The 12146-nt window shown below is 40.8% G+C and overlaps 1 pseudogene; it reads right to left on the reverse strand.

The window, feature by feature from the left end:
• Window positions 1–768: 768 nt before the first annotated feature.
• LOC125303375 lies at window positions 769–7429 on the reverse strand (annotated as a pseudogene).
• Between the last annotated feature and the right edge of the window lie 4717 nt (window positions 7430–12146).

The following is a 12146-nucleotide window of genomic DNA, read 5'->3' on the forward strand; positions in this document are numbered from 1 at the left end:
TAGTACCTTCTGACTTACAAATGTTAATACACTTTCTTTTTATTTAAATTTAGTGTATTCTCTTGTCTTTCCGATGTTGGAAAATGACTCATTAATTAATTAATTAATTAAACTGATTGTAACTGAGAGTCTGGATACAACCTGCAAGTGACCAACTTAGAGAAAAGATTAACACAACAGAAACAGAACAGCAGTATATCTAGGACAAATAACAATTAACAATCGGAACTCACAGCGTAAATATGTAAATATGGAATATTTATGTCCATAACCTTCTGCCAATATATACAAATTTTATTTAAAAGTTCTGCATTACACCTGCAAGAAAAAAAGGCTCAAAGAAAAGATTAACACAACACAACAACAGTACATCTAGGGCAGACATACTCTGCAAAATCCAAAACATTGCTCAGACATTAAAATGTTTCTGTTAGGTTTTGTATATAAGATTTTTCAGGGTTGCCAATATTGTGAGCAACGTGTTTTAGTTGAAAATATGTATTTCTTTATGAGATTTTCCTTTTTCTCAAAATAAATGTGCTTCCCTTCAAGGTTGGATTTTTACTGTTTTTTTATCATTGTGAGATTACATTTAATCACCAACAGATTATTTTTTATACGGGTTTAGCAGAGTGCCAATAATTCTGGAGGGTACTGTATATGTGAAATGTATACAAATAAGCACTTAATGAGAGAGAGAGCTTAATTTACCAATGTATTGTCTATGGAGACCCATGTTATTAAGCTAATTACAGGCCTTTTCTTTTACTACAGGTTTGGTTCAAGAGACTGTGGTTTTGCTGTGGAAGACCATGAGCTCCAGGCATTTCTCAGGCAGGAGAAGCTATTCCTGTTGGCGATGCTGACTTGGAGGAATATCTTCAACTGGCTGTTGAGCAACATGAACTGCAGCAGCCACACAATTGGGAGTCGGCTGTACACCACCTTGAAGAACATTGCAGGTCTATAAATTACCAAATATGACCCCTAATAAACCCTATTGCCGCTGGAAATGGGGAATCAAAACGTGTAGTATTTGTTTTGTTTTATTAGATTTCAGACAAACTAGCAATGACCTTCAACTAATTATTTTACATTTAATCAATTACACCAACAATATCTTACACACACACACACACACAGTAAAACATGTTTTTTAGCGGAAAACAATCATAAAAGTACACTCTGGGTGCCTAAGAACCTCTATAAGCTTGTCAGTTTTTCACGGGCAACCAAAGCCTGGTGAATTTTGCACCCCAAAGTCCATGTTTTCCTTAAACAGAGTATAGTTTGCTAGAAGGGGTATTGTTATTGTGTTCCCACACGTGTTGGCCAAAGGATATTTAGAACAGAATGTGAAGGTGGTCGAGGGGCGTGGAAACATTCCCCCTGGTGGAATGGCGGTCAGGCCCGTAGAAATTAAAAACAGTGGTGACCATAACCTGAATTTCATCCTCATCAGTCAGCATTATCCTGTAATGTTGCATACCTTCGCAGTCCAGCAGGTAGTCAGCCCAGAAAGTCAGAACTACATTTTCTCCTGCTGCTGCCATATGTGCTGAGGTTTGGGGTGAAAAGCTGTTAAATGATGGTTGGAGACAACCGCTTTGTTGTGTGTTGCAGGATGGGGGCCATCGCTGTGGGGTACTGGCACAGTGCCTCCAGGAAATTTAAACGTGCCAGTCCCTCTTTAAATCTATTATAAAGGGTTAAAAAAACAAGTTTTCGGTAACACCCGAGTTTGCAAAAGTCTAGTAATGCTTTGTTGCAATCCTCCATATGTGAGGGACATGTATGACAACCTCATCTAAGTGGTATTTCATTTCTATTAATTCTTTTTTTAGTATTTCACTGAGCCTTGACTCCCTTACCTATCAATGACGTTGCAATTTCGTTGAATAATATACCATTTCAGGTACTCAGACACAATGACGTGCCTCTCCTCCATGTCTTGTACACGTCTAAAGCATCCCACCATCTGCAGCATGGAGCTGTGGACCACCAGGAGATCTTGTAAACGCTCTAGAGAGCCAGCAGTCTCAATCTGATTGGAAAACAAAACACATTCGAGAATACACTCAATTTGAGTGCTGACAACCTAAAAACAATTTACATTTGGACAATTAAATGAACTAAATAAAACTACTAAGAACTCTGGTCATACCTCTGAAAGAGCTCCCCCTATCTCTCTGTCTGTTACATCCTGGACACTCGCAGAGATCTGTTCCCCAAGAAATTCGGGCCTGGTCCTCCGTGAATGACAGAGAGAGATATCAACTTCCCTGCCAAGTAGTACTCATCGTCTTTGATCGCTGGGGGGTGCACATGGTGGAAAAGTTTTATAGTATCACAGAATATCTATTTTGTTGCATTGCATCTGAAACCCAATATTTACTTTGGATTTTTTGATGAATGTTTTCAATAAAGACAAAACAGACAAGAATTTCTTTTACTAGCTTCAGCGCATTGAGATTAGTCATATTAGTGAGTTAGATGAAGATCTCATTCAGTGACCAGGTTCAGAAACCTCCAAGTAGTACCGTGTGAGAATCAACTTAGAAACAACATTACTGTTTCAATACACAATGCATTTTGGTCAAACATACCTTGAGCATTGTAAATAAGGTACCGATGCTGGGGTGGCCCATCAAAAATCGGCCTAGATGGGAGGTGATTCATAATGAGAGACAAACATTCTCTTTTTGGACCCCTCATATCTATGCTGTCTTCGAAAAGCCCAGCATCATAGCTGAATTTGACAAAAAAATCCGCTTTGTCTTGAAATGTTTAACCGTTCAACCCCCTCAAGGCACCATCCCAGACATTTGACCTGGTGATGTTGAATCTGTTTACTATGGTATGGTCAATGCCAACTCCCTAATCAGCTCAACAGCAGATACCTGAGTCCCAATAAAAATATGTAAAGTAGAATATATTTCAACTTATATAACCAGGTTAGCAGACAAAATGACAATGCATATGGTAGTTGTACTGTACATGATGGGTCTAAGCAATCAAGAAAAACTAAGGACTCACTCAGGTCTTTCATTATGTGAGGGCACAGCAAACACACCCCCTGCTTCATCATCAACATCATCATCATCGTCATCATCCTCTATTAATATTGGTGCATAGAGCTGAGTGTACGTCCTGCATATAACATAGTAAGAACAACAGGGTGTCACAACTATGGAATATTTTTTGTGCCAAAATTAAATAAATGAAATATGAAATAAATAATTAAAAGTTTAAATACATAAATGAAATATGAAATAAATAAATAAAAGATTAAATAAATAGTTAAATAAATATAAAAAATGTTAAATACATAAATAAATAAATGATTAAATGTAAAAACCATATATACATTGACATTGACATTTACATTCCATATGCACAGTCTTGTAATGTGCCATGAAATAAATAAATACCTCAGTCACCCATCAAGGCGGGACCTAGCCGCTGATTGGTTGCTGCCTGAAAAAAAAATCAAACTTTGTGAGCATGACTGGCTGATCCATAGACTGTATATACAGTCTATGGGCTGATCAGAATAAAGTCATTGATAGAAGCTAAAAGCTAGTGCTACTGCTAACAGCCATAACCTAGGCATTTTCATTCAGAAAGATTGTGTTCTATGTTGCTAACTCTTGGCTGTGAGTTATCAGGACGTAAAAGCATAGCATCTAGTGCTGTCAAAAATCCTTGTCGGCTGCTGAGTTATACCCTCATTTTGAGAACTAAAAAGTCTCTGGAAAGTTGTGGACACTGCTTGGGCAATGTAGCAAGCTGGCACTGACACTTATATAATAAGAGTTCACGGCATGGGCATCTCAAGCTTTATTGTTTATGTATCATATAACAAATGAGGTGAATTCAGCTCAAGTGAAGTTAACTGGGACGTCTGGGCACCCTACTATAAATAGAAGCAATAGCAAAGTCGTTTGCCATAGATAGAAGTTCGCTTTCTGTAGATGTCGATAACTAGCTAACGCTTGTGCTAACTGTTAGCGCTAGCTCTAGATGTGCACATAGCATGTCTATCAACCTTCAGACACAGCAAACAGACCCATCAAATGACAGAACGCTTTCACGCCTGATATCTTCCCAAAAGTATGAATTTAGAATGAAATCCTTGTTGTTGTATGTTTCGTGAGTTATGATAGCTAAGTCTGAGCTATGTCCTTAGTCCAGTGTGGTTCACAGGTAGCAAGCCAGTACAGTCTGACTCAGAGCTGAATCACTTCGTGTTATTTCAGGCAGCAATCAGTGGTTAGGTCCCGCCTTGATGGGTGACTGACGTATTTATTTATTTCATGGCACATTGCATGACCGTGCATATGGAATGTAAATGTAAATGTCAATGTATATATGTTTTTTACATTTAATCATTTATTTATTTATTTATTTATTTAATCTTTTATTGATTTATTTCATATTTCATTTATTGATTTCATATTTCATTTATTTATTTACTTTTGTCACAAAAAACATTCCATACACAACAGCCCTATTCACACCTGAAATCGAAGTTGAGCAGAAAAACAGAAAAACTACCTGTATGTGTTCCCAATGCCAAGGGCTGCATCTACAACACTAATCATTAACAATGAAACAGAGAAATTGTCAGAGGATGACCAAACAGAAAACTGACAGAAAATGTGATGTTCAAACCACATTGCTCACACTACTTCGCTCAATTAAGCCGGAGGGTAACAACAACAGTACATAAACAAAACAAAATCTTTCAATACCTGGATGAAGTTTGGTTGACTCCAGCTGTATGAAACATAGGATACATGAATATTTGACACATTATGGATATTATTATTTGAATAGTATGAGAACATATTGTTATTATCATTATTACATACACAAGTACATATTACATATAAGTAATTTTGGCAGGACTGTCAAAAGGGGAAGCAACAGCAAGCCTTTGGGCTGCTGACACTGGATGGGCAATATTGCCAGCCAGGGTTCCAAGGTTCATAAAGGGGTGTGGGGGGTGGGATTGTTTTGTAGGGATTTTGATGGTGGTTATTACACTCTTGTTAAGTACCTGTCACAAAAAAACTGGGTAACAATATTAATTATAATCATTTTCTGAGGGTTTATTTAGCTGGGGTCAAATTGACCCCAAGGATAAAGAGTGTCGGTAAGATTTGATGACAACACAAGGGTTAAGAGTGACAGATAAAGACATCAGAATATTACACACAGACTATCATTAGTACAATTGTCAAGATGATTACCAAAATGTGGAATTTTGTGAAAGGAAAAAATGGTTTGTGAGCCATGACCTCACGTTCTCTGCTCTTCTCTTCTACCTTCTTTCCGAGCGCAAGTTCTCTTGGGGTTCTATGGGCTGTGTGTGTGTGTGCGGGGGAGACATGTCAGTCAATAGCATTACAATGAAAACAAAACTACATAGTAAAGCATCACACTGAATTAAGGTGCCAGAGTTATCTACAGTGCAGGGCCCCAGGCGCTGAGAGAGCCCCACGACCATATCCCTGGCATGAGACCCCTCGCGTCAGTGCTCACGTGTCTCACAATGTGAGAGTTAGAAGTAAAAAAAATACCTGCAACTTATTAAATTGATTTTTATTGTCGATTTTTACAAAGGAACAAGGCCTGCTGGGATTTGGGAAATGAGTTTATCCAATGACCTCACTTCCTGTCATTCGTGATCACCTTACCTTGTGAAGCTACTTCTGGATGTGTTGTAGCTTAGTTATAATAATCAGCAATGCAATCAGCAATTAGTGAGCACAAAAGAAAGACGGGAACTGGAGGAGACTAAATCCAAATGAATGACACTGAATCACCTCGAATGTTGCTGCAAGAATGATTGAGTGGATTGGCTATACTCTCCATAGAGAACATCAGAGCCAGTCAGCTGGGTTTCAACCATATATCTTCAATGACTTTGCGGAACAGAAGGCCCATAGTGTCAACTTCTAATAGGTGAGTTGGCATATGTGGGGTGCACTTTCTATGACCTGTTTGTGGAAGGCTATCTGACTGCTGCGCCACACTGTTATTGTCATGAGCTCTCTCTCTGCCTGGTAACACGCGCTGATTGAAGTCTGATGACCTCCACCTGTTCCTGCTCTGCTCTGCCTCACCCTCGTTTACCTACCAGCTGCACTGCATTCACCACTCATCATGCCCTGTATATAAAGCCTTGCTTTTCAGTCCACACTTGTCAGATCGTCTGCAACCAGCACCAGTTACCTGCCTGTTTTGGAAAACGCCTCTGACTCTTTGTCTGTGATCCCGGACCCGCTCGACTACTTCTGTGTTCTCCAGCCCTGGTAATCTTGACCTGCCTTCCGTCCCTCTTCTGAATACCGCCCTAGTCCTTGACTGTACTGCTGCCGTTTCAATTAGTGGTTGTTGTGTGTGTGTTTCCCCCCAGGACTTCCCGGATCATCCAGCTCCTGCCATCGCTGTTCGGGCTACTGGGGAACACACACACGCAGACTCTTGAACTCCTGTACCCCTCGAACCCCTGAAACCCCCTTAACCCCCAACCCTTAAATAAACTTTTGAACGTGACGCTTTTGTGGTCCTCGTCCTGTTTGGTGTCTGACAGTTCTAGGCTAAATTAAGCAATTGTGTGGTCATATATTGTGTAGGCGCCACTGTGTGAAGTGCTGTGTTTACCTGCTTTTTATTAACGGTTATTTAATTGTTCTATGGCTATACGTTTTCTGCGTTTCGGTTTCGGATGTTCAGAGGGGAATTCAGAGGTGGTAGTCAGGTAGCCACTGTCCATGGCTTTGGTTGATCATATGTTGGCGATTCTCCATCACACATACGCAATTTTGAGTGCGGGGGTGTTGGAGGGGGCAGGGGGCATTGGAAATGCTTGCACCGGGGCCCAGCACAGCTACGTTACGCCACTGTTCTAATGGCACAACTAAAAACATGTTGGGTAAAAGATCTGAGTAAATGTGAAAGGTAATGGCTGCAGGTGTTCTGAAAAGTGAACACTGTACATTTTGAGTTACTGTACCATGGTTTGACATGATTACATTACCTGCCTCATACTTCAGACACAGGTAGACAGGTAGACAGTCAGCCTTTGATAGGGCTTCCCAATTTCAGTTTTATACATACTGAGGACAAAGGGATACTCGTGCCAGTATGGCAAGTGGTAGAGATTTTACACAATAGCTGACTACGCCACGATGGGACTTTCACCCAAAGATATAATTCAGAGATTAATATCCTTAACCCAGTAAGGCACTCAGGTTCGTAGAACTGACAGAGACATGGTTCCATAAAAACAATTATTTATTTTTACACTGTAAATTCACATACACATAAAACAGGAAGAGGGCTGAGGCTTACCGGTGGGAGGGCAGTGGATAACAATGAGTATCCGAAGGAGGCACCCAATCACACGTGCTTGGTCACACACACACACACACACACACGCGCGCGGCAATGATACACTCAGTGAGAGAGACAAATGTCACAGCACACAAAGATGGGAACCCATCACCACCAGGAACTGCTCCCACTTTCGGCTCTCAGCACCTAAACAGAGGGGACGGACAAGGATTACAGACAGCTCACATAAAGTGTAACAAAGTAAATCAAACAACAACCAATAAAACAAACAGTCACACTAAGGATCCGCAGCGTCACAGCCTCCCCTTAGTGAGGACAAAACAAATTAACAAAGATTAGAGCAAACAGAAAGACAAATCACAAAACAAAGGTCAACACTTTGGCGATCAACAGCACTAGGGGAAACGGCCTCCAGTCAAGTGTATAAGAAACAAAGAAACAGACAGACAAACATCGGCTACAAACAACACAGACAATAACAGGATGCAACGCAGAACAGAGAAAAACAATCAATAAAATCAATCGTCAAGCACCCATTCCTTCCTAACGAGCGCTATAGCACCCGAATGAGTTCCAGCGGCTTTCTAGTCCAAGGCCTCTATGCGTAGTCCCACTAGCATAGGCTACGACAAGCTAGCTGCAGGCCACGTTAACCGCGGGACCAGTGGTGCTGATTAGACGGGCACATGAAGAAGTCGTAGGCTAAAAATTATGTAGGCAAAGCAGCAGAGTTCTTATCAATGTAGCCAATTGACAGCCGCTCCCCTGCTACATAGTGATCCCTGGAACACACAAAATACTCACTTAAAACGGGAACTACTTGAGTACTTCACTTCGTACAAATGGATATAACATACCCGGGGACTGCACTGGACGCACATCCAGCCAGCGGGAGGCCAATGCCGCACAGGGAGGGGGAGAGGGAGACACTAAGTGTGAGTAACTATATAAAAAGACTTTACCAGTAAAATAGCACAGGAAGCGTGATCATCCCTGCGGCAATGGCAATTGTCAGGGCGGTAAAAAGGGGCGGCCCTTTGATGTCTGGCATAACACAATGAGGGTCCTTGAATTTAAATAGAGGCACTGTTGTACTGATTGGCCCATATCTGGCTACCGAGAGCCACTCACGATGCAGCCACCTGTGCTTGAATGAAAAGTGGGCACTGCACCACTTCATTCTGCTACACCAGGAATACATTTTATTTGTGACTCGTCTGGATAGAGGAGGATGTAGTCCCCCTGGTTCATGTCACAGTTGTAGGCCCTCATCTTATTCTCGCCCTGCTGAAGGAGGTTGTCAGCTGTGGTGTCAGGGTCATTTGCCAAATGCACTGTCCTCCCCCGCACTGGCTTCAGACATCCTTTTTGTATGGCCATCAGGCCAATGCAAATATATGTAAGAAACATGTTTCAGACATTTGTCTGAAAGCTATGTATCTCTGCAGTAAAAAATAAAACAGGACTGTTGCGTATGAGTAAAGAAAAGATAGGACCCCATGATGCTTAATTGATGCTTGATGCTTAATTGATTAATGTCAATTACAGCGGTAAACTATTCCACCACTATCTGTAGATTATTTCCATTTTGCTTTAATAGATGCCACTTACCTTTGGCAATTTGGGGTCGTCACTGCGGTCTCCACTTCTTACCAACTTACCTCAGACTGACAATTTGACAGTACAAGTTACCTAAAGTTATCATGAATCACTGATGACATCATTAAAAGAACCCATCATATCATTTACAAGATTTGATTGTTCCTGGTATCAATCTTGACAGCAATCTTTGCTTGACATTAGTAAGCTAATGTAACAAGGTTGGTTCGTTCGCTGCTCACGGGCCTCGAACCTGCCACCTTGACACACACACCGGCATGGAAGACGAACCCTCTAACCACTGAGCTAAAAGCCCAGGCTTCCAACTCAGCTGTTAGAAGCGTTCTTAAGGTTAGGGTTGTGAGGATTTTACACGGGCAACTAGCACGCTAGCTCAGTTTCCGTTACACTAGGCCTATCCATATCGGCATTTAGCATAGAATGCCACTTGTTTACCCACTAATCACAGACATATACTATCAGGGAATGACGTTTTATATGTATCTGGGGAAAGACATTAAGGCTAGGGGGAAAAAAAACATTAATTCTTAAAACTGTCTAGTAAAAGTCACCCATTAGAGCTACTAGCTACAATAGCGGCTAATAGTAAAGAAGTAAGCCTACACGCTAGCTTAACGTTACTGACATAACATACTGACAAATAAACAAAATCAGACGTCGGATAAATCTTCATTTATTATCAAAACATTATGAACCTACATCTGTATAATTTGTACAAGAGATGTGAGTAGCTCCTCCAAGCTGGTAGTCCACAAACACATTTTTAAAAGGCGCGGCCATCGACTACTTCCAGTTTTGCTTGTTCGTCTTCATGCAGATCTGTGCAGATCTGACTTGATGTGATGCATGCTGGGTTGAACACAATGCATACTGGGATGGACGCAATGCTTACTGGTTAGAAATCCTGTCCGACTTCTGTCAGCCGGGGAGGGACTTACAACCGTGTCACCATGCCACATGACCTTAAAATATCGTGGGAGTCTTAGCCTGCAGACAGATCTTGCAGTTGCCTTCCACGATCTGCACAAGCTGAAACACGCCCTCATGACGTCAGTTCAAAGATGTGATAGGGCCAACTTAACAAAACTGCATCTGTCTAATGAAAGAAAGTTGAAATTATCATTAGGCCTACAACATGCATCCACGAACTTAACAAAAATGCATCTGTATAGACGATCCTGTTTGATTTAGGTTAGCTGTTTGGCTGCACTGTGTAAAAAGAGAATGGAATCCACCGCTCCAGGATTTAATCTATTTCGATGCGCCTCCAGCACCTGACCAGCTGAGCTGAAAGTGCGCTCACTTGATGCGCTTGTTGCGTGAATGCAGGTTGCAGCGCACCCTCTGTCACGCTCCTGTGTGAGAGGGAGAGGGGAAGAGAAGATGGAAGGTCTTGTACACTAATCATATCTTAACCTGTTTTATGCAGTTAAGAGAGATTGCAAGAAGGTTTGTTGCACTAATGTTCTGTAGCTAGTGTTAATTTTGTCACCTATTTTTTATTTAGTCTTAGTCTTAGTCTTGTGACGAAATGTCCTTTTAAGTCTTTGTCGTATTTAGTCATTCAAATATCATTTTTGTTAGTCAAGTTTTAGTCAACTAAAAGTCTCGTAATTTATAGTCTAATTTTAGTCAAAAGAAAACTAAAGCTATCTTAGTCTCAGTCAGTTTTAGTCAAAACATTTTAGTCTTTTTTATAACAAATTATTTCTGATTACCATTTCAGTCAAATAGTGTTTCACACATCTCAATTTTCTAACAATATTGTGTGTCCACAGGGCTACTCGACTGTTATAATTACTCATTCTGATTTTTTTGTCAGTCAGTACATGCACAGGTAAGTCGAGCTACAGTTATAGCTCGGCTGGGATTTGGCCATAGACAGTAAAAGATTTGACTGGACCACTGTCATGATCTTCATAGACCAGTGTTTCACAAAGTGTGGTCCGGGGACCACTGGTGGTCCATAAGCTATCCCAAGTGGTCCATGAGCAGACGTGGTAAAATATAATATAGATGAGTTGTTTGCAATATTGAACCAACTGTTCTACAACACTGTCTATGTCAGATATGCCAGTTTAAATCATATTAATCCTCTGACACAATTAAACAAAGTGCAAAGACAATAAGCAAGGTGGTTCAGTGAGTATTGTGTAGGCTAATATACTGCTAGGTCTATTTTTTTTTTTAGCTAGGTGGTCCGTGTGTTTCTTTTTATTGATTAGTTAAGTGGTCCTTCATCTGAAAAAAGTTTGAGAAACACTGTCTTGGACCCAAGTATGAATGTTTTACTCCGCCACGCTTAGATGGCGATATGCGTCAAACGCAACACAAACTCTCAATCTTAGCTAACTTGCTAGCGAACTTTCCATATTAGCTTACTTGCTAGCAAACTTTGCATCATCAGTGTAACTAGTTAAATAGTTGACATTACTTGCTGAAAATTTTCGTGTATGGACATTCTGGGGGGATGTTAATTTGTATATGTATGAGAGAAGCTTCAACTTCTGGGTATGTAGCATTGTGGCATAAAGCCTAACTCCTAAATCTCGGTGTTCTTGTTCCATGTAGTTTCCTGCTGCAGCCACAGGGTTGCAGCAACAGCACGTAGACTAGCCTACAGGAAAGCTGCTGCGCGCATGAACCATGAACTCATTCGAATATTTTGAAAAGGTAACAGCTATTCTGTCTTCTCATTTGGTGAGCGAAAATGGAAGAGAAATTTTATCTTAGTTTTTATTTCATGCAAAACATTTTAGTCTCGTCTTTTTTTCGTCAACAATAATGCATCTTAAGATAGTCTTAGTCAGTGTTTCAGGACATTAGTGCAGTCTCGTCATCGTCTCGTCTTAGTCATGTAAAAAAAGGTTGTTGACGAACATTTTTCCTCTTGTCTCGTCTGACGAAATTAACACTATCTGTAGCCTACATTATTAATAACTAAGTGAGAACTCTGTGAGAAGAAGTGCTTTGTCAATTTTTGACCCGCCCCGTCCGCACCCACGATATTTTCCGATCAAGCTTACCCGCACCCGCGCAACACTAACACACACACATACGCGTACATGCTCGTTCTCCCACACACACGCACATACACCCACACATGCACCGCAACCAAGCAAATTGAATCCCAAGCACCCACAGATAGCAGATACCCTTCG

The sequence above is a fragment of the Alosa alosa genome, chromosome 11 (assembly GCF_017589495.1).
Source record: "Alosa alosa isolate M-15738 ecotype Scorff River chromosome 11, AALO_Geno_1.1, whole genome shotgun sequence".
Lineage (NCBI taxonomy): Eukaryota > Metazoa > Chordata > Actinopteri > Clupeiformes > Clupeidae > Alosa > Alosa alosa.